Source organism: Zingiber officinale, chromosome 8A (genome assembly GCF_018446385.1).
Source record: "Zingiber officinale cultivar Zhangliang chromosome 8A, Zo_v1.1, whole genome shotgun sequence".
Taxonomy (NCBI): Eukaryota; Viridiplantae; Streptophyta; class Magnoliopsida; order Zingiberales; family Zingiberaceae; genus Zingiber; species Zingiber officinale.
Window position 1 is genome coordinate 120,225,610 of NC_056000.1, and position 24,175 is coordinate 120,249,784.

Genomic DNA, 24,175 nt, shown 5'->3' on the forward strand with positions numbered 1-24,175 from the left:
AAAATACCTTCTGCTAATCATGTTTCAGTCTGAGAATGTTTATGAACTTTAGGAGGCTGAGTGCCCTTACGTTCGGTCAAATTTTATCTAGTCGAACACATACTGACCATAAGCTACCGGCCAGTAATATACCATAAGTTGCTATAAAGTTGAGTACCTTTATCCTCGGTCGGGCTTTGCCTGAACGAGCGCGTGCAGGCACACATTGGTGTCCGCTCGACCTTCCCTAGGCCGATAATATACTAAGAGTTTCCATCAGGCTAAATGCCTCTACGCTCGGTTGGGCTTTGCCTGACCGAGCGCGTGCAGGCACTCATTGGTGCCCACTCGATTTTCACTCTGCCGGTAATATACTAAGAGTTTCCATAAGGCTAAATGTCTTTACGCTAGGTCAGGCTTTGCCTAACCAAGCGCATGCAGGCACTCATGGGTACTCACTCGACCTTTACTCGGCCGGTAATATACTAAGAGCTTCCATAAGGCTAAATGTCTTTACGCTCGGTCGGGCTTTGCCTGACAAAGCGCGTACATGCACTCATTGGTACCCACTCTGCCTTCACTCGACCGGTAATATACTAAGAGCTTCTACAAGGCTAAATGCCTTTACGCTCGGTCGAGCTTTGCCTAACCAAGCTCGTGCAGGAACTCCTTGGTGCTCACTCGACCTTCACTCAGCCAGTAATATACTAAGAGCTTCTATAAAGCTAAATGTTTTTACGCTTGGTCGGACTTTGCCTGACTGAGCACGTGCATGCACACCTTAGTGCTCGTTCGACCTTCACTCGGCCAATAATATACTAAGAGCTTCTAAAAGGCTAAATGCCTTTATGCTCGGTTGGACTTTGCCTGACCGAGCGCGTGCAGACACATATTAGTGTCCCCTCGGCCTTCACTCGACCGATAATATACTAAAAGTTTCCATAAGGCTAAATATCTTTACGCTCGGTCGGGCTTTGCTTGGCCAAGCGTATATGAGCACATGAGTACTCGCTCAGCCTTCGATCGACTCATAATGTATTAAAAGTCATACATAAGGCTGAGTGCCTTTACGCTCGGTTAGGCTTTGCTCGGCCAAGTGTATATGAGCATACTGGTTCTCGCTCGGCCTTCAGTTGGACAGTAACATGCTGAGGATTATCTACGAGGCTAAGCGCCCTTATGCTCGGTCGGACTTTGCCAAGCCAAGCGCATATACCCACATTGGCTCTCGCTCGACCTTCGGTCGACTGGTAATATACTGAGAGCTATTTATAAGGCTAAGTGCCTTTATGCTCGGTCAGACTTTGCCTGACCGAGCGCGCGAAGACACTTTGGCTATATACCTCTCTTATTTTTCTTGATCCTGACTCCTTCATTTGACAGACCATCCTATCATAACCTGTATCACTAGCATCCCCTTCAAGTCTAGTCGAAGGAGGTATGACCGATTGACTAGACATGAGTTTCAATTTTGTTTGTTTGCTCTATTTGCCCAAGTCATTATTTTTTATTTTTTCTCTTTTTATACTTTGAGAATCAAGCGGTTTTTCAAAATTGTATCTTTGGTAATTGGTCCTTCAACGGAAAGAGAATGTCAGAGGCACTCGAATATATATCGTCTAGGCATATGATTTGGTCTGTTCTGTCTATCATAAATATCTCTTTATGGGTGATCGCCACATGGTCTTTTTTTCTATTTCTTGAAATAACCTTTAACATGCTTCTTTATTAACGTCCTATCACATGCCCTTTAGCAAAGCAATGCATTTCCCATCGCGAGCCGTTTCATTTTGACGGAGATCCTTATACCCTCTTAAACCCTAACTCTTTTTTTTTTTATTTCTTTACTCTTCATCTTCCTTAACTCATTTTCTGGTGTTTCTCTTTTTCGACCTTCTTCAACATTCTGCACTTCTTCATGTTCCCCGACCTTCTTCTGTTACCTTCCATCCTTAAGGACCTAGTAAGTTACCTATACCTTAAGTGTCTCTGTTTTTCGCCATGGCTAAGGAGTCACTAGTTCCTTGGTATGCTCTGACTTATTCCTCATTTAGCACCGATGATCAAATTTCTATTCACACTCAATATGAAATACCTAAAGAATATCGCATTCGGGTCTCGCAACCTGATGCTTATCCCCATCTTCCTCCTGATAACTATATTACCTTCTTCAAAGACCAATTAGCAGCAGACTTACATTTCCTTGTTCCTCTGTTCTTGTCAGAAATAAGTCAATATTTCTGTATCCCTTTATAACAATTTGCCCCAAATGCTTTTAGGTATCTATGTGGGTTATACATGCTATTCCACCTTTTCAGTATTCCTCCCATTCCTCAAAACATATTCATGTTTTCCTATTCCAAAAAATCAGAACCAGGAGTATTTCTTTTTCAGTCTCATCCTAAGATGGTGTTCTTCACAGAAATGCCTTCCTCCAACAAGGGTTGGAAATCATGTTTCTTTTTCACAAAATTTCCTAGACCTGTTACATGGTCTACAACATGACAATCTTCTTTCCCCCCCTCTTCCTGATGTAAAAGAACTTCATCAACAGCCGACCTTCTCTGATTATTACAATAGATTACTTGGCCACTGCTTTTACATCCATAAATAGCTACTTAATGATCTTCTCTACCTTTTTGGCCTGAACCCTGTTCAAAAAAGATTGCAATATTCCTTTGGTAAGTCTTTACAGTTCAGCCATCACTCTTTTACTAACTAAAATACTCTTTTTATTTGTTGCAGTGGATGCTGTATTTAGAGCTTTGGTTGACAAGGAAATCCTCTTGGAAGAGGAGGCATTACTAGCCAAGAAATATTAATGCAATCTTGACGCCGCATCAACAAGCTTCTAAATACTCCTATGCCTGAATCATCTAATCAACCTACGCCGGTTATAATATATCACCACCTCGGGACACAACCACAAGTATAATACTCTGTCCAAAAACACCCCTACTCAACTACCAAAAAACCGACGAACTCACCTCTTCTCGCCATCCAGGCAGGCATGTAGTAGAATAAAAACCAAATCCAAATTCACCGATATAATAAAATCTATATCATGTCCATAAGCAAATAAATCCAGAACATAACGAGTTCAAATAGTCTAGAACATAAAGAAACCAAAGAAAACCAAACATATCATGGAGGTCTGCAGGATTAGCACTACGTGGAGTGAGGACTAGCGACTGAAACTCCCTCCTGACAGCATCAACCTGAAAATATCAACAATGGAGGCGGGGTGAGTCCAACACTCAGCAAGTTGAATTGCAAAGTAAAGAAATAACACCTAGCACTAATCATGCATAATCTCGATAAGAAAGATAAGAATGCATCTGAAATAAACAGAGAATACTAACCAGTGTCCCGAGTATAAGGTCAAACAGTCCGAGGATAAGGAAATCAGATGCATGTCAAACATAGGTATCCAAACAATATGCAGCATATAAATGCAGCAAACACAAACACAAGCAATAAATGCATCATGCATATGATGCCAATGCCTGGTCACCCCCGACGCGACGATCATCTCTACAAAAGTGAGGCCGAGGTAGGGTGACTGACAACTCATCGCCACTACTCATGAGGACCGAGTGGACGGATGTCACGAGTACACCCATCCTCCTACCCCAAATCATAGATGGGGAGTGCAATGCCTCAACTCCCGGTACTAAAGACGGGAGGAATCCTCCGGATAACACGTGTCACACTACCCATGAGCGGACCAACGGTGCCTAACGAGTCCCTCAACACACTCGCCTTTAATCGACCACTAACCCATGAGTGGTGGTGTGCAGATCCATGTAATCGCTCAACAATAATGGAGCGGACTATCGCACAGCATGCAATCATGCAAATGGTGCATGACACTAACCACAAGAATATCCTGACCTAATCCACATATATATAAAAATGCATCAAAGGTCAACGAATCCAAAACAATCCAAAGGTATACAGAAGGTAAAAACCATAGGTCCTCAACATGGTGAAACATGGTATATCACTACCCCTATAAGAATATACCTAAGATGCAAAACCAATCAATCAATCAAGCATGTAAGATTTGGGTAGTGATTAACCGAAACAGATAAGAAACACAATTAATACAACATGTTAATTTAATTACTAAGCATATCAAATGACATAAGTCAAAAGTACCCGCCTCCAAAAATAGAAAGGTCCAATCTGGTCCGAATACGACGTCGAGATGCTCGTCTCGCGTCAAAGTCCTGAAATACCAATACACAGATATTTTATTTAGCTAAAAATTCAAATGAATTGCTAAATAAAATTCCCAACACCATTTAGGGCAAAACCCTAGGTCATACTCATTAACCTACCTAATTTAACACATATAATTAGTTACTCAACATGTATCAAATAACTAATCCAACTCCTAATTCAATTAGGAAAACCCTAATTCGTTCCACTATACCATTTGATTTAGGTCTAAACCTAATTCAACTTGAACTATTCCAAATACAAACCTAATACCAAACAAATTTATACTCCTTACCTCTACATCTCCTTCACCGTCTGTGATGGCAACAAACCCGATCCACAATGAAAAGGCCGGAACCGAGGAAAGCCACAACTTGCAATGCGATTAGATCCACCGAAAAGCGAATAGATGGCCAGGCTTAACCTGCGAATCAATAACCGCCACTGGCTTGATCAGTGGTCGTGTAGAAATAGAAGACTCACTTGTGGAAATCTAGGGCACGGCTATACCTCAGACGCCGGCAACAATCCAGCAAAGGAAGGGTGGCGACTGCCTAGGGCGGAGGAAACGATCGGCGCTAGGGTTCTTTGGACCCGGCCTGGTCAAGACTGCCGTGCGGTGTTGGGTGTGGTAACAACACGAAAAGAGAAGACGGCAGAGGAGAAGAGAGGAAAAGGAGGCTCCGGTGATAGCACGGTGGCGCCGGTGTGGCACAGTGAAACCACACTGCTAGGGCACCGGGAGGAAAGGCCAGTGCTGCTCGGGTCGAGAGTCCACGGCTGCTCGAATCTCCACGGCTAGGGCTCGGAGGAAGATGGTCGCGGCGAGGGCTCGGGCGGTTTGGGAGGAGAGGCGTCGGGGTCGGGAGGTTAGGGCACGACACGGCTCACGGGAGGGAAAAAGAAAATGGGAGAAGAAAGAAAATAAGGAAAAAGAAAAGAAAAAGAATTTAGAAATCAAACATTTCCTCGCTAAAACGAGTTAACCTAAACAGGCTTTTCCGTAACCCCGTTTTATCCCCGTAAACTCATCCATACGAGCTCAAAATTCCCGAAATATTTCCAAAAATTCCGGAAAATTCCCTTATTAATAATTATCATTTTTCCGGTATTTTACATTCTCCCCCACTAATAAAAATTTGGTCCCCAAATTTCGTTATCTATCATCAGCAAGTACTAACAACAGATATAGAGTATAAATGCTGAACGGTAAATAAATCACATACCTCAAATGAAAAGATGGGGATATCGAGCTCGGATAGTATCCTAGAGCTCCCAAGTAGCCTCCTCGTCCGAATGATGCTGCCATCCGACTTTAACTAGCCGGATAGTTTTGTTCCAAGAACCCACGCTCTTTCCGGTCAAGAATCCGCATCAAACCTCCTCATGTAATGTCAGCTGAACTGGAACCGAATATCGCCAAAGACATAGTCGGATCAGGCACGATCTCCTCAAAGATCGATACGTGAAATACATCGTGAACGCCGACAGGATTTGGTAGTGCCAATCGGTAAGCACCGCCCGATCCTTCCAAGATCTCGAAAGGACCAATGTATCGCGGAGCTAACTTACCTCGAGGCTAAATCTCTTCACCCCTTTCGTGGGTGAAACTCAGTGAAATACATGGTCGCCAACGAGAACTCTAGTGGTCTACGCCTCCGATCAAGATAACTCTTCCGACGATCCCCGCCTGACATCCTCCTCGATAGTACGGACCAACTCGCATCCCGCTGAACTCTATGAGGTCCCAACAACTGAGCCTCTTTAACCTCATCCCAAAGGACGGTGTCCGAAGGTCTACCATACAACGCCTCAAACGGTGCATCCGATAGCCGAATGGAAGGGCTGTTGTAGGTAACTCTACTAACGGATGGTCCTCCCAATCGCCTCCGAATCCATAACACATGACCTCAAAGTGTCCTCTAAAGTTCGAATGGTCCACTCGACCGCCCATCTCAGCGTGGATGGAAGTGATCAAACCGAGCTGTAGCCCAAGGCCGCGCAGACCGCTGTAAACTAGACGTGAACTGTGGATCTCTATCCAAATGATACTCAATGGAACACCATGTAGTCTCGATAATCTCTCAATATGATCGCAATCGATCCAGGAATCAGTCCTAATCGCTATAGGCGTACGATTTGGTTAATCGATCACGATTACCCAAATCGCGTCATGGCCTCGCCGTGTCCTCGGCAACCCTACCACAAAGTCCATGGTAATGTGATCCCACTTCCACTCGTGAATAGGAATCAAGTAATCCCAAGGTCTCTCGTGCTCACCACCGACAAACAAGACATATAGCTACGAACTCGATGTCTTTCATATCGCTCCACCAATAGGAACGCCCCAAGTCTCGATACATAACGGGTCCCACTGGATGGATCGCAACAGAACGATGTGCCTCAGGTAGCTCCTCGTAAGACCGGATGAGACCGAGGTACGCATAATCGGCCTTCAAGTATATGATACCTCCTCATCTCGTGTAAACCCTGGCCTCGTCTTAAGCTATCTCGACCGCCAATGAACTGCAAATGCCGATCACCACCGAGCCTCTTGATCCTCGTCCGATCGACGATCGAAAGCAACCATGGTAACAAGAATACCTCGCCTGCGGTCCTCGCTCCTCAAGGTCTAACTGAAAATCGAATCAACCAGAATCAACTCCGGCAAGCTAAAGTCCTCTGGACTTCCTCACGAAAGATCGGGCAACCACATTAGCTTTTCCCTGTGGTAGCTAATGGTACAATCGTAGTCCTTCAGAACTCCATCCATCTCCTCTTGGAGATTAAGTTCCTCTGAGTGAAAATGTATTTCAGACTCTTATGATCGAGGAGAATCTCAAATGTGATACCAGATAAATGATGGCCAAAGCTTCAGAGTAAAGATGATGGCAGCTAACCCAAGTCATGAACTGGTAGTTCTTCTCATGCTCCTTCAACTGATGAGAAGCATAAGAGACTACTCACTGCGTCGCATCGTACAAGACCCAAACCCCTGAGAGGCCGGTGTAAAGTACAAATCCATCCTCTCCAAGGTAAAACCAAACTGAGCCGACACTAATCTCCGCTTCAGCCCTGAAAGCTCCGAACCACTATACGAACTTCACGCCTTTCCCGGTAAGACGTGTCAGGCATAGCAATACGCGAGAAGCCCTCGACAAACGCGCCAGTATATCCGCCAACTGTAAAATCAGGATCTCTTGAATCGACTTACCGCTCCCAACCTATGATGCGATCTTCTCGAGGATCAACTCAAATACCTTTGCTAGAAACCACGTGAACTGAAATACTGGAAGAGGAGGCACAAGCCAAGAAACATGAGCTTAATCGCAGATCTTAACGCCCATCAACTCAAGCTTATGATGCTTTTCGTCAACCTTTAACCCAACCTACGCCGCTTCTAGTTCTCACACCACCTCTAGGGAAACATTAGAGTCTACCATCTAGTCTATCCAAGGCAGCGGATAGAAATCCTTTGGGTACACTTTATTCAAGTCACGGAAGTCGATTGACACACACCATTTGTTGCCCGACTTGGAGACTAGCACGACATTAGCGAGCCAACTCGAGAACTGGACTTCCCGAATGTGGTCAACATCCAAAATTTTCTCTATTTCTGCTCGGATGATCAGGTTCTGCTCCGTGCTGAAGTCCCTTTTCCTCTACTTCACGGGTCGGGCGTCCAATCGGATATGAAGCTTATGTTGGGAGATGCTTGGCGAGATTTTGGGGAGCTCGTGGGCTAACTAGGCGAACACGTCATGATTATGCCTAAGGAAGGCGAACAACTCTACCTTTCTCTCGCTCTCTAGATTGGCGACAATGAAGGTGGTTGCTTTCGATCGGCTTGGGTGGATCTGGACATCTTCCTTTTCTTCATAAACCATCGCAGGGGGCTTCTCAATGATGGCATTCACCTCCAAGCATGGGCTTTTCCGAGCGACTCTTGCTTCAGACTTGACCATCTCGATGTAGTATCATCGAGCATTCAACTGGTCTCCTTTGACTTCCCCTATCTTATCGTCCACCGGTAATTTGATCTTCTGGCAATAGGTGGACACCACCGCTCGAAACTCATTGTGTGCTGGTCGTCCCAAGATGACATTGTAGGCCGAATGTGCATCTACCACAATAAAGTTTGAGGTCCTTGTCCTCTTCGGGGGATCTTCTCTAAGCGAGATGGCCAACTCACCCAGGTTGATTTGTAACTGATCGAACACCTTTTTGAATATGATGTTGACCGACCTCCCTATATCAACAAAAGTTCGATGGATTGTATAATTAGTGATTACCGCTTGGATAATCATTGCATCATCATGGGAAATTTCCACTCTCTCTAAATCTCTTGGGCCGAAATTAATTTCGGGTACTTCAGCTCTCTCCTTGTTACAACCAACAACATGGATCTCGAGTCGCCGAGCGTGCGAATTCCTTAGTCAGTTAGAATCTTCGTCGATCGGACTACCGACGATCATTCCTATCTCTCCCCGAGCGGCGTTACTTTGGTTCTATTCCTCCCGTGTCGACGGTTTGTTCCACTCGGCAAAGACTCAGGCGGGACTTGGATTGCTCCCATGCTGAGGCCGATGGTAGCGTGGTTTAGCTGTTGTTCTTTCTTCCTCTCTTCAGACGGTTGATCGACGCCTTTGTCACCGATCAGGTGATGGGGATTGACGGCGATATCCCATGGGGCCGACCTACTAGCTACCAGGTCGTAGTAGTCCCGGGTGTTATGCATCATCGACTGGTGGAAGGAGCAGAACATCAGCGTAAACATCTTGCCTTTTGCAACTTGTGGATGAGTGACCACCACATGCTGAACAACATGTGTCCTGGGCTCGTGTGGCGGGGCTCCTGATCGAGGCCCCTTAGGGGGTTGATGACTGCTCGACTGTTGCCGTTCAGCAGACGCTCCTGCGAGCTCAGTGGGCGTCTCCTTCTTCCGTGCCGCCTGGGCTTCTTCCACGTTGATGTATTCATTGGCCTTCTTTTGTAAGTGGCCAAAGTCCTTCGACGGCCTCCGAATGAGCGACCGGAAGAACTCTCCTTAAGTGAGCCCTTGGGTGAAGGCATTCACCAACACATCCGAGGAGACCGTCGGGATGTCCATAGCCACCTGATTGAATTACTGGATATAGACCCTTAATGCCTCTCGAGGCCCTTGCTTAAGCGAGAATAGATTCACACTCGTTTTCTGGTGGCAGCATCTGCTAACGAAGTGATGTAGGAAGACTGCTCGAAAGTCTTTAAAGCTGTGGATTGAGTTACTCAAAACTGTTTGAACCAACATTGTGTCGATCCAGATAGCGTGGTGAGGAAGATTCAACATTTCACCCCATCTGTGTACTGGTAAAGTGTAACTATGTTATCAAACTTGACCAAGTGGTCGTCGGGATCGATCACTCCATTATATTCCCCGATCGTCAGTAGAGTGTAATGCTTTGGCGGAAGGTCATTTAGAATCCCCTCCGAAAACTACTGATTGAATTGCTTTGGTGAATCATCTACTCTGGGTGCCTTCCTTTTCCTTGTATCTTGAGTGGGCACCTCATCTGAGGAAGTTCCCTGATCTCTGTCTGCTCAACCCCATTCTTCTACCGGAGTCCATAACAATGCTTGGTGGAATGAGACCGACACATTAGGGGCTTCCCCATAGGTGTCGATCGACCTCTTGTTTGGTTCCCGAGTAGAGAGTTATTCCACTCGGTCCCCTTGCTCAGCCTAGCAACCCGCTACTGAGGCTGCAGGCTCTTGCGCTTGGCGGTCGGTCAGCGCCTGTTGTTGCTGTTGCTCCACTATCTTCGCCGCTCTGGCCTGTATCTTCATGTTAAGATCCTCTTGTGTCAATGTCATTATTGTGAGTCATTCAACGTCTTCCATTTTCTCATTCGGATGCAGGTTACGTTCCATAGATGACGCCAAAATGATCCTGTCTGAAAGCATGAAGCTGGAAGGTAGGGGATGCGGCGTCTCTGCTGATTGGATGAAGACCTCACTCCTCTCTGCAAAATAAACCAAATTAGGGAAGAGGTTCCTGGCGTTAGCCCTCCGACGCTCAAATTAGAAACAGAAGTGAGAAGAGAAATCGAAAATAATAGGGACAGAGATGAATCTTGTCTTTCTTCATACCTAACATACTCTTTTATACCTTTCTTAGTTATCTTCCATCTTCCCCTGTTTAATGATATTAATTACCGACAGAAGACATCTTTGTCTGGCTTTTCGCATTTAATGATAGATGAAGTGTTCTCTTTTATTTTCTCTTCCCCTTATTAAATATCTCAGTCTTTCCCTCTTTTATTATTTTATCGATTTTATTACTAATTAATATGTACAATGCCAATGCCACACCCCGAGCCAGATGGGTGGCCCGCTCAGCCCACTCTCTTGTTGACCGAGCTGATTAGACACTGGTTCATCAAGATGGCCGACTGGACAGTGGTTCCTCCGATCGGCCGATATAGCCACTTCCCGCTCAGGTCATGCGGACGAGCCTTACTAACACCCTAGTGTTGACTGCCTTGACTTTGACCTACACCGTGACAATTGACCCGTGTCAGGTAGTCTCCTTCTTATCGCTGCATCACCTACTAATGGCATAGGAGTACTAGCAGCAGTCACAATAGATATAGATGAACGGGGAGAAAAATAAACAAAAGATGATAAATTAGATGGCATATGATGGGAGATACCAAAGTCTAAAATCCATAAGGGTGAAGATATACCTGACATACTAGATGATGACAAACCTATATGAGAGGAAGCTGACATAGCAGAGGGTTGTGAAGCAAGGAACTATTGAAACTGCTCCAACATATATGGATCAGATTTCCATAAAGCATCTGCACGACCAGGTATGATGACATAACAAATAATTCTCAGAATAACCAAACTGTAAAGATACACATCTGTACAATCCATAAAACTGACGTTAGGACGACCCATTGTCACACAGAGAATTTGAGGCAGAAAAGGATGTCAAACGTAGAAATCGACAGCACAGGACGTTAGTGTTGAAATTAATAGAAAAGGACGTCAATACCAAAATCGGCAACACAGGGCATCGACATTGAAATTGACAGAAAAAAGTATTGGCGCCGAAATCAACAGCATAGGACGTTGGCGTCGAAATCGGCAGAAAAGAGTATCAGCGTCGAAATCGGCAGAAAAGAGTGTCAGTGTCGAAATCGACAGAACAAGTCGTCGACGTCAAAATTGGCACGACAAGATGTCGGCGTCGAAATCTGCAGTAGCAGTAGGAGATGACAGCGGCAACAGAAAATAATAACTAGGGGCGGTAGAAAATAAATAGGTCAGAGAAAGAGAACCTCGCTCTGATATCATGTAGAAATTAAGGAAAAGAAAAAAATTAGCTATATTATTGAATCCAAAATTAATAATAGGAAATACAGAGTACAAGATCTTTATATAGTTTAGTTAAGAAATCCTAAACTCTAAATATAAAAGGGAAAAAGACCAAATTACCCTGAAAATTATAAACAAATAAATATAAATAATCTAACACCTTAAACTCTAAATAACTCCAAACATTAATTAACCCCAAACCCTAAAGTAAACCCATACCTCAAATACTCCTAAATCTCATAATCTCAAATCTAAAAATTTGAGCAACAAGAATAAAATTCAACTATCATAAAAATCATGAAGAACACATTAAATTGAGTGTCTGACCTTCTCATGCAAAAGGTTGTACTAGAATAAAATATCCCTTATGATTTATCTATCTATATCTAGTCGAGGGTCGATAATACTAGATCGCTTGGGTAAATTTTATCATCTTTTACTCCAATAAAAAACATATTAAAATGCAAAACATTATTAAATATTTCATCAACTTCTAACCATATAAATTAACGGTGATGTGACGATATTAGGAATTATTATTAATCTCCCAGAGGTCTTATATTTTATAAAATAGATATATTCAATTCTTGATTATTGTATACAATATTTTTCATTGGCTAGTATTATTTCAATTCTTATATTCTACTAAATTATCAATAAAAAGAAGTTAATAAATTGATAATCTCTCTACTTTTAGAGCCTCCTTACCAATTTTTCTATAATCTCTTTAAAATTTAAAATAAATCATTCACTTTATTAAATTTAAACAATCACTTTTCACTACGCGCTACATCAACATCAACTTTCTTAAAATTTTCATTATCTTTATTCTTATTATTTTATTTTCTCTCTTCCACTTTTTTAATTATTTTTCTCTCCCTATATAATATCTACTTTTTATTACCCAATTCATTCCCTTTATTTTTTTCTCCCAAATTAAATGATATTCTAATGTTTAAGAAATGAATTTCATTTACTAAATTTAAAGAAGTAATATTTATGAAATCTAAATTTAGAGAATGGATAGGGTAGTTGATGCCAAAAATTTTTTACGTCAAATATAAAATTTAATATAAATTCTATGTTTAGGGAAGCTGATGCAAATGCTCTTATCACTTCTCATTTCTCCCTACTTACAACTATAATCTATCCCTAACCTAACAAACCCTAAATAATATATATCACAATTATCAACCTTTATATAAAGAATTGTAATTAACAAATGCAATTTTAACAAAGATAACTAAAAAAAAAAAGAAAATCATTTTGCCTTTCTAAGAAACTTGAGACTTAAAAGGGATATAAAATTGCTTTAGTTCAATTTAGAATAGAAAGAACAAGATGTGTTAATCGAACAAGAAGAGAAAAATCAAAATAATCCATTAGTACCCTTAAACTCATTTTATAATAGCTATAAAATTATTACTTGCATAACAACATATTCATCTAGCAAGATGAGTTGGGAAGGATAACAGTATCTCACATAAAATGATGGATTCCACTTATTATTCTTCATAATTTGTGTATTGATTTATCTTGTCACTTCTATTGAAATTTCTAGACGGAGAAAGAGAAATAACTAAATGTCATTGTTTGTTTTGTGTAGAGTGTCACTTAATGAAAATTAAATTTTAGTTATGACTATAAGCATGATCTTCTCTTCTTGTTGTTGTCATTAATATTGGTTTGAGAGTTTATTGATAATAAAAAAGTGTAGATATATGTGTCATGATCTACTATGACAATTTAAACTTTTCATCAGACTTCTAGTTGGTGTTAGAAAATAAATATGTTTCGTATCGGTTCCTAAAATTTTGTTGCCTATGTTTCACTATGGAAACTAGAAGGCTGTTTTGAAGCAACTTGAAGGTGCCTAAAATATATTGGATCAATATTTGAGTTCAAAATCAAACTTGTTTATTCATCATCGTCGATCAGTGAAGCATCCTTAGATCCTAGTTTGGCGATCTCACGAACCATCTCGATCGGAATACCGAAACCATAAACCATTGGGTGCACTGCATCGGCAAGCTAAGCTCATTACTTCTCATCCAACACTCAGTTGATTTTAGCTTTAGAACCTAATAGAAATTTATTAATGACTTGATTCTAGTCATGGTGGCATTTCATATTAATATCAAGTTCTAAATAGTCTTGAAAATTATAACACAATAGCCCTGATTTGATATTTAAGGTCTTGTTTATTTGAGATGGAAATAAAAATTATAGAAAGGTTTTCACGATGAAAAACTTTCCTCTATTTATTCCGTAAAAATGGATAAATTATTCGTAAACGGATCAAGCTAAGCCGTAAGCAACTACAATGAAAAGTAATAGATTCTAGGATGAACCACTCGGCTCCACCTATTTCCATTTTTGAAAAAATAATGGCATGTAAAGCCACACTAGCAATACCAGCATTGTAAGCATATCTCGCTTAATCTAGCAAATTGGTATCACATAGTTGTATAAAACTTCCCCATTTCTGTTTCTATTCGCAGAATAACATCATAAGACAGTTGAAGGTTCTAGTTGATCTTGTAATTTCCTAGTACCAATCAATAATTAGACAAATCTTTTGTTTAGCTAAGATTCTTGTATTTCGTTGGTTGTGTTATAATAACCTGAACAATTACAATATAGTTTTGTTTCCTGATCCTCGGGAGGCAACTTTGAAGTCCATAGCCGGAGATTGTCCCTTAGCAACTGTATGATCAAAGCGCTATCTTCATGCGGTTCCTCACTCGAGTTGTCTTGCTCTGCAACTGCAAGATCAAAAGCTTGCTTTGCCAGATAGCATGCCCTAAAGAAATCAACAAGCCATAAAGATAAGAGCAGAATCAACCAAATAATAACAGAAGCATAATTTGGAAAGAAGGCATATATACCTATCAGGAGAATTTAGGATTTCGTAGTACAATACTGAAAAATTTAGAGCCAGGCCGAGTCTAATAGGATGAGTTGGAAGCAAATTGATTTTGGCTTTCTCATAGGCAATCTATGGAGATGGAAAATATTACAAGTAGCCATTAAGAATGCAAGACGTAAAAGAATAAGTTGTCTATAATGTTTTAAAGAATACGAGATCCTTATCCAAGATGCTAAAGATAAAGGTTATAGGATCTTGACATGCCTCATAAGCTTTCATTGATTGATCAGTTGCTTTTTGTTTTTCTTCTCCAGTCTTGAACTCTGCAAGGTAGCAAGAATAATCGCCCTTCCTAAGAAAAATACAAAACCTTATTAAATATATCTAATTCTTACACAAAAAAATGTTGCACTGTCTTGAGAACATGACTTCTGAATTCTTCTGAGAAACAATGCTGCATTTTCTCCGGCCCAAGTAACTTCTGAGTGAAAATCCAATCAAACTGCATGGTTGGCTTGCAAACTTACCAACCCTTTCATCATGTTGGACTAAGAGAACCTTTTTTACAAGGGTACCTTTCCTACAAAAATTCAGGGTTCAAAGTACTATTGTAATTTGTAAAACGAGTTATAAATACTGATATGTGTTCATCACACTCTGATTATTTTTGTGGGAAACACGATAGATCTCGTTCATCATAACTTAGCAATCTTGCACATGACAGCCTATGTTTAATAATTTCACATCTTATAGTTTTGATGTCATAGTTAACAAAATATAATACCTTTACTTGCTAGTCCACAGAATATATTAATTCATAACTTCATGTCTGATCATCAGACTTTAGTTTCAGTTCTTATTGATTGTAATGAACCCCCTTCCCCCATTGTTGGAGCTTCATCAGTGAACCAACACCAACATAGCCTGATTAAATTGGAAAAACAAAATAAAAGAAAATAATTCTTTGTTAACTAGGCACAATTCATGATTGAAATGTCACTTACAATCTTGTAGAAGTACATGAATCAAGAAAGTGTAGTAGCTGACCGTGATTTACCTCCTCCGTGTTGACCCTGGGACGGATTGACGGGGGCGCTGGGAGCGAGCGTATTCGCCTTTTGCCACCATGAATCAAGAAAGTGTCAATGCAATTCCTTAGTCACCAAAAGCAAAGCAACTTTAGATACACATAAGCAATCAGAGAAAAAAGAATAAGTATGCTCAACAAAGCTTGATTTGGTGGCATAATCATCAATTCAAATTAACAACTCTGATAACTGATAAGTAGTAACAATTATCAACCAGCCATCTGGCCAAAAACTTTAGAAGATTAAATTAATAGACAAAGTGGTAAAAAATACTTGTTACAAAAGTGCATAACTGGGACAAACAAACAATCTTGCATAGGAAAAAACAGATAAACAAACTAAGCCGTTCAATAGGCCTTTTTCTAAGTCATTATCATGATGGTTAAACAATTTAAACATATACAAAGAAGTTGTATGCTATATATATTTCCTTTTCACACACTGTAAGAAACTTTAATCCTCGCCAACATTTATGACAACTAGTTTGTTTCAGTTCCCAACTCTAACTTTTCAAATTTGTGTTGCCTAAGAATTTTATTCAACTTCAAAATTTTGAAACAAGAAATTGAAAATAATAGTAAGTTTGGCTGGTTGATAATTAGCATAATGTTTGAGAATAATATGCTTACATTGTGTGATAGAAAATTGTTGGTTCGGTACTACTCGAAAATGGGATAAGATGTTGGTCAATGAAGGCCAAAATTTCATCACAAATCTGGACCAGTTCTTCTTCTACCTTCTGCCGATAGCTTTGGATTAACTTAACACTCTGCTCGTTGCTGCTGGACTCCTGTTTTTTGCTCAATCAAAGGCATGATGCGCCATGCGGTTCGATGAGATCCAGCAACCTTCTTGTAGCCCACTGAGAGGAGGTTTCTCTCCTCTGTTGTTAACTCTACATCAAGCTTGGCAACTTTTTTCATGTTTTCAACCATTTCTATATCAACATTACAAATTACAATCACAATGTCCAACAAATAACAAAATTCAAACCCATAATCTTAGCCATAAAATTACCAATCAGGAACATCAATCGGATTAAAGAGCAACATGATAAAAAAGCCACTAGGGATCGACAAAAGTGCTCTATTAAAAATTGTAAAATAATAATAATAATAATAAATAAAAACACAAAAGGAGGCACCTTTCCCATTCAAATCGCTTAATCCTTTAAAAAAAAATAGAAAGGGAGTAAATTCACACATATTTACTCCGACACTGAAAGGAGAACTGAAATGAAATGATAAAAGTACGAGATTTAGGTCAAAAGAAATACGGCGAAGCAGAGGCAGATAGAATGAGAAATACGAAACTTTCTCATTCACCACGTCGAAATCGACTGCATGGAAGAAGAACGAGGAATTCGAAGAACGAACCATCCGGCCCCAATTGTCCCGCGCCAGGCGGATTCCACAAAAGAGGAGAGTTTAGTCTATTGGCCCGATAAAGGCGGCCCATGTTTCTCTATCGAAACCTGAATTTTATGAAATCACGCCTCCAATATTTCATATTTACTAAATGATGCTCTCTATTTAATTTTTGTTGTACGTCTATAAATTAACTTCAGAAAAAAAACTACAAACCCACACATAAATGTACATAAAAAAAATTAATTTACAAGTTCATTTATAAATTTGTTTATACTTACTGTCAACTTTGATCATGTCTAAAATCTACGAAGTGGTGTGTTGGCTCCGGTGAACGACGATCATTGATGAAGATAACCTCCTGGAGACCTAAAAGAATCTCTCCATGATTCTGCGCACAGCGAGACAAACTAACAAAGCGTTTTTAACCTAAGATCAGAGTGGGGATCCTTAGCTAGGCTTTCTGACACTCAAGTCAGTTTCTCTCTCAAGGATGGAAAAAGAAGAAGAAAAAGAAGAAGAAGAAGAAGAAGAAGAAGAACAGTAACTGAAGTACTTTGAAACAGAGTTTAGATGCTAGAACTTGCATACTTTGCCAATGGAGAGGATCCCCTTTTTATATTACCTCATGTGACCTCTGTAGTTGTGAAGTAGTCCCCAGTTCATTAGGATTTGTTAGGAGATGAAGTCATCTCCTGAGCTTCGTGTAATAATCTTTTTAAGGATTTTTTTTGTACCCCATAGGTACCTCTTTTGTCATTTGTGACTCATATTTAAGATGAGATATGCATATGAACACGTCATTATAATTGAATAAGCTTCTAGAAGATATTTCCCACCAAGTTTGCTGGGCTATCATACTCATATACTTATATTAAGCATGTTTCGACCGATCGTTCAAACCGGTCGTATATATATTGAAAATACCTCCTGCTAATCATGTTTCAGTCTGAGCATATTTATGAACTTTAGGAGGCTAAGTGCCCTTACGTTCGGTCAGATTTTATCTAGTCGAACACATACTGACCATAAGCTACCGTCCAGGAATATACCATAAGTTGCTAAAAAGTTGAGTACCTTTATCCTCGGTCGGGCTTTGCCTGAACGAGCGCATGCAGGCACATATTGGTGTCCGCTCGACCTTCCCTCGGCCGATAATATACTAAGAGTTTCCATTAGGCTAAATGCCTCTACGCTCGGTTGGGCTTTGCCTGACCAAGCGCGTGCAGGCACTCATTGGTCCCCACTCGATTTTCACTCGGCCGGTAATATACTAAGAGTTTCCATAAGGCTAAATGCCTTTACGCTAGGTCAGGCTTTGCCTAACCAAGCGCATGCAGGCACTCATGGGTACCCACTCGACCTTTACTCGGCCGGTAATATACTAAGAGCTTCCATAAGGCTAAATGTCTTTACGCTCGGTCGGGCTTTGCCTGACAAAGCGCGTACATGCACTCATTGGTACCCACTCTGCCTTCACTCGACCGGTAATATACTAAGAGCTTCTACAAGGCTAAATGCCTTTACGCTCGGTCGAGCTTTGCCTAACCAAGCGCGTGCAGGAACTCCTTGGTGCTCACTCGACCTTCACTCAGCCGGTAATATACTAAGAGCTTCTATAAGGCTAAATGTTTTTACGCTTGGTCGGACTTTGCCTGACCGAGCACGTGCATGCACACCTTAGTGCTCGTTCGACCTTCACTCGGCCAATAATATACTAAGAGCTTCTATATGGCTAAATGCCTTTATGCTCGGTTGGGCTTTGCCTGACCGAGCGCGTGCAGGCACATATTAGTGTCCCCTCGGCCTTCACTCGACAGATAATATACTAAAAGTTTCCATAAGGCTAAATATCTTTACGCTCGGTCGGGCTTTGCTTGGCCAAGCATATATGAGCACATGAGTACTCGCTCAGCCTTCGATCGACTCATAATGTATTAAAAGTCATACATAAGGCTGAGTGCCTTTACGCTCGGTTAGCCTTTGCTCGGCCAAGTGTATATGAGCATACTGGTTCTCGCTTGGCCTTCAGTTGGACAGTAACATACTGAGGATTATCTACGAGGCTAAGCGCCCTTATGCTCGGTCGGACTTTGCCAAGCCAAGCGCATATACCCACATTGGCTCTCGCTCGACCTTCGGTCGACCGGTAATATACTGAGAGCTATTTATAAGGCTAAGTGCCTTTATGCTCGGTCAGACTTTGCCTGACCGAGCGCGCGAAGACACTTTGGCTATATACCTCTCTTATATTTCTTGATCCTGACTCCTTCATTTGACAGACCATCCTATCATAACCTGTATCACTAGTCTCTCCTTCAAGTCTAGTCGAAGGAGGTATGACCGATTGACTAGACATGAGTTTCAATTTTGTTTGTTTGCTCTATTTGCCCAAGTCATTATTTTTTATTTTTTCTCTTTTTATACTTTGAGAATCAAGCGGTTTTTCAAAATTGTCTCTTTGGTAATTGGTCCTTCAACGAAAAGAGAATGTCAGAGGCACTCGAATATATATCGTCTAGGCATATGATTTGGTCTGTTCTGTCTATCATAAATATCTCTTTATGGGTGATCGCCACATGGTCTTTTTTTCTATTTCTTGAAATAACCTTTAACATGCTTCTTTATTAACGTCCTATCACATGCCCTTTAGCAAATCAACGCATTTCCCATCGCGAGCCGTTTCATTTTGATGGAGATCCTTATACCCTCTTAAACCCTAACTCTTTTTTTTTTTTTTATTTCTTTACTCTTCGTCTTCCTTAACTCATTTTCTAGTGCTTCTCTTTTTCGACCTTCTTCAACATTCTGCACTTCTTCATGTTCCCCGACCTTCTTCTGTTACCTTCCATCCTTAAGGACCTAGTAAGTTACCTATACCTTAAGTGTCTCTGTTTTTCTCCATGGCTAAGGAGTACTAGTTCCTTGGTATGCTCTGACTTATTCCTCATTTAGCACCAATGATCAAATTTCTATTCACACTCAATATGAAATACCTAAAGAATATCGCATTCGGGTCCCGCAACCTGATGCTTATCCCCATCTTCCTCCTGATAACTATATTACCTTCTTCAAAGACCAATTAGCAGCAGACTTACATTTCCTTGTTCCTCTGTTCTTGTCAAAAATAAGTCAATATTTCGGTATCCCTTTATAACAATTTGCCCCAAATGCTTTTAGGTATCTATGTGGGTTATACATGCTATTCCACCTTTTCAGTATTCCTTCCATTCCTCAAAACATATTCATGTTTTCCTATTCCAAAAAATCAGAACCAGGAGTATTTCTTTTTCAGTCTCATCCTAAGATGGTGTTCTTCACAGAAATGCCTTCCTCCAACAAGGGTTGGAAATCACGTTTCTTTTTCACAAAATTTCCTAGACCTGTTACATGGTCTACAACATGACAATCTTCTTCCCCCCCCCGTCTTCCTGATGTAAAAGAACTTCATCAATAGCCGGCCTTCTCTGATTATTACAATAGATTACTTGGCCACTGCTTTTACATCCATAAATAGCTACGTAATGATCTTCTCTACCTTTTTGGCCTGAACCCTGTTCAAAAAAGATTGCAATATTCCTTTGGTAAGTCTTTACAGTTCAGCCATCACTCTTTTACTAACTAAAATACTCTTTTTATTTGTTGTAGTGGATGTTGTATTTAGAGCTTTGGTTGACAAGGAAATTGTCACGCCCCCAGAAGAGTCCCTGTCCGAGAAAATTTCGGCAGCATCTCCCCTGTACGGCGGACAATCAAAAATTTTCTACAAGCACTAAATACTCAGCCATAGGCGGCTGGAATCATAACAATAATAAAAATCAATCACCACGCAGTTTATATATATATTCAGCCTCTGGCTGACACAACCACGCAGTAATAATACTCTGACTCAAAAACCACCCTACTCAACTACACTCGTAAAGCTCAAAACCGACGAACTCACCTCTTCTGCCAACCAGGCAGGCATGTAGTAGAATAAAAAACCAAATCCAAATCCATCGATATAATAAAATCTATATCATGTCCATAAGCAAATAAATCCAGAACATAACGAGTTCAAACAGTCTAGAACAGAAAGAAACCAAAGAAAACCAAACATATCCTGGAGGTCTGCAGGACCAGCACTACGTGCAGTGAGGACTAGCGACTGGAACTCCCTCCTGACAGCATCAACCTGAAAATATCAACAATGGAGGCGGGGTGAGTCCAACACTCAGCAGGTACAATTGATATGCAAAGTAAAGAAATAACACCTAGCACTAATCATGCGTACAGTCTCCTGATAAGAAAGATAAGAATGCATCTGAAATAAACAGGAGAATACTGTACTAACCAGGTCCTGAGTATAAGGTCAAACAGTCCGAGGGATAAGGAAATCCTGTATGCATGTCAAACATAGGTATCCAAACAATATGCAGCATATAAATGCAGCAAACACAAACACAAGCAATAAATGCATCATGCATATGATGCCAATGATGCGTCCTGGTCACCCCTGACGCCAGTCGATCATCTCATACAAAAGTGAGGCCGAGTGGGTAGGGCTGTGACAACCGTGCACTCTGTCGTCACTACTCCTGATGAGTGACCGAGTGGATGGGATGCTGTCGGAGTACACCTATCCTCCTACCCCAAATCATAAATGGGGGAGCGCAATGCTCTCAACTCCCGGTACACGATGACGGGGAGGAATCCCTGCCGGATAACACGTTGTGTCACACTACCCATGAGCGGACCAACGGTGCCTAACAGAGTCCCTGCTGCAACACACTCAGCTTTAATCGACCACTAACCCATGAGTGGTGGTGTGTGCAGATCCATGTAACTGGCGATGTGCTCAACAATAATGGAGCGGACTATCGCACGGCATGCAATCATGCAAATGGTGCATGGCACTAACCACAAGAATATCCTGACCTAATCCACATATATATAAAAATGCATCAAAGGTCAACGAATCCAAAACAATCCAAAGGTATACAGAAGGTATAAAACCTAGGTCCTGAACATGGTGAAACATGGTATATCACTACCCCTATAAGCATGTATAAACAGGTAAAATATACCTGAGATGCAAAACCAATCAATCAATCAAGCATGTAAGATTTGGGTAGTGATTAACCGAAACAGATAAGAAACACAATTAATACAACATGTTAATTTAATTACTAAGCATATCAAATGACATAAGTCAAAAGTACCCGCCTCCAAAAATAGAAAGGTCCAATCTGGTCCGAATACGACGTCGAGATGCTCGTCTCGCGTCAAAGTCCTGAAATACCAATACACAGATATTTTATTTAGCTAAAAATTCAAATGAATTGCTAAATAAAATTCCCAACACCATTTAGGGCAAAACCCTAGGTCATACTCATTAACCTACCTAATTTAACACATATAATTAGTTACTCAACATGTATCAAATAACTAATCCAACTCCTAATTCAATTAGGAAAACCCTAATTCGTTCCACTATACCATTTGATTTAGGTCTAAACCTAATTCAACTTGAACTATTCCAAATACAAACCTAATACCAAAACAAATTTATACTCCTTACCTCTACATCTCCTTCAGCCGTCTGTGATGGCAACAAACCCGATCCACAATGAAAAGGCCGGAACCGAGGAAAGCCACAACTTGCAATGCGATTAGATCCACCAGAAAAGCGAATAGATGGCCAGGCAGAACCTGCGAATCAATAACCGGCGCTGGCTTGATCAGTGGTCGTGTAGAAATAGAAGACTCGCCTGTGGAAATCTAGGGCACGGCTATACCTCAGACGCTGGCAACAATCCAGGCAAAGGAAGGGTGGCGACTGCTCTAGGGCAGAGGAAACGATCGGCGCTAGGGTTCTTTGGACCGGCGGCGCTGGGTCAGCACTGCTTCGTGCGGTGTTGGCTGTGGTAACGGCACGAAAAGAGAAGACTAAGGCAGAGGAGAAGAGAGGAAAGGGAGGCTCGGTAGAATCCAGGGCACGGGGAAAGAGCGGCGCTGGCGACCGGCGTGGCACAGTGAAACCACACTGCTAGGGCACCTGGGAGGAAAGGCTGCGGTGCTGCTCGGGTCGAGAGTCGGCGGCCAGTGCTCGGAATCTCCACGGCTAGGGCTCGGAGGAAGATGGTCGCGGCGAGGGCTCGGGCGGTTTGGGAGGAGAGGCGTCGGGGTCGGGAGGTTAGGGCACGGCACGGCTCACGGGAGGGAAAAAGAAAATGGGAGAAGAAAAAAAAAATAAGGAAAAAAAAGAAAAAAGAAAAGAAAAAGAATTTAGAAATCAAACATTTCCTCGCTAAAACGAGTTAACCTAAACAGGCTTTTCCGGAACCCCGTTTTATCCCCGTAAACTCATCCATACGAGCTCCGAAAAATTCCCGAAATATTTCCAAAAATTCCGGAAAATTCCCTTATTAATAATTATCATTTTTCCGGTATTTTACATTCTCCCCCACTAATAAAAATTTGGTCCCCAAATTTCGTTATCTATCATCAGCAAGTACTAACAACAGATATAGAGTATAAATGCTGAACGGTAAATAAATCACATACCTCAAATGAAAAGATGGGGATATCGAGCTCGGATAGTATCCTAGAGCTCCCAAGTAGCCTCCTCGTCCGAATGATGCTGCCATCCGACTTTAACTAGCCGGATAGTTTTGTTCCGCAACTGACGCTCTTTCCGGTCAAGAATCCGTACCGAAACCTCCTCATATGTAATGTCAGGCTGAACTGGAACCGGAATATCTGCCAGCACATGTGTCGGATCAGGCACGTATCTCCTCAGCATCGATACGTGAAATACATCGTGAACGCCTGACAGGGACGGTGGTAGTGCCAATCGGTAAGCTACTGCTCCGATCCTCTCCAAGATCTCGAAAGGACCAATGTACCGCGGAGCTAACTTACCTCTGAGGCCAAATCTCTTCACCCCTTTCGTGGGTGAAACTCGTAGAAATACATGGTCGCCAACAGAGAACTCTAGTGGTCTACGTCTCCGATCAGCATAACTCTTCTGACGATCCTGCGCCTCTGACATCCTCCGTCTGATAGTACGGACCAACTCTGCATCCTGCTGAACTCTATGAGGTCCCAACAACTGAGCCTCTTTAACCTCATCCCAAAGGACGGGTGTCCGACAAGGTCTACCATACAACGCCTCAAACGGTGCCATCTGGATAGCCGAATGGAAGCAGTTGTTGTAGGCAAACTCTACTAACGGCAGATGGTCCTCCCAACTGCCTCCGAAATCCATAACACATGACCTCAGCAGGTCCTCTAAAGTCTGA

At 41.6% G+C, this 24,175-nt stretch overlaps 1 pseudogene; it reads right to left on the reverse strand.

The window, feature by feature from the left end:
* Positions 1–13,485: 13,485 nt before the first annotated feature.
* Positions 13,486–16,460, reverse strand: LOC122011177 (annotated as a pseudogene).
* Between the last annotated feature and the right edge of the window lie 7,715 nt (positions 16,461–24,175).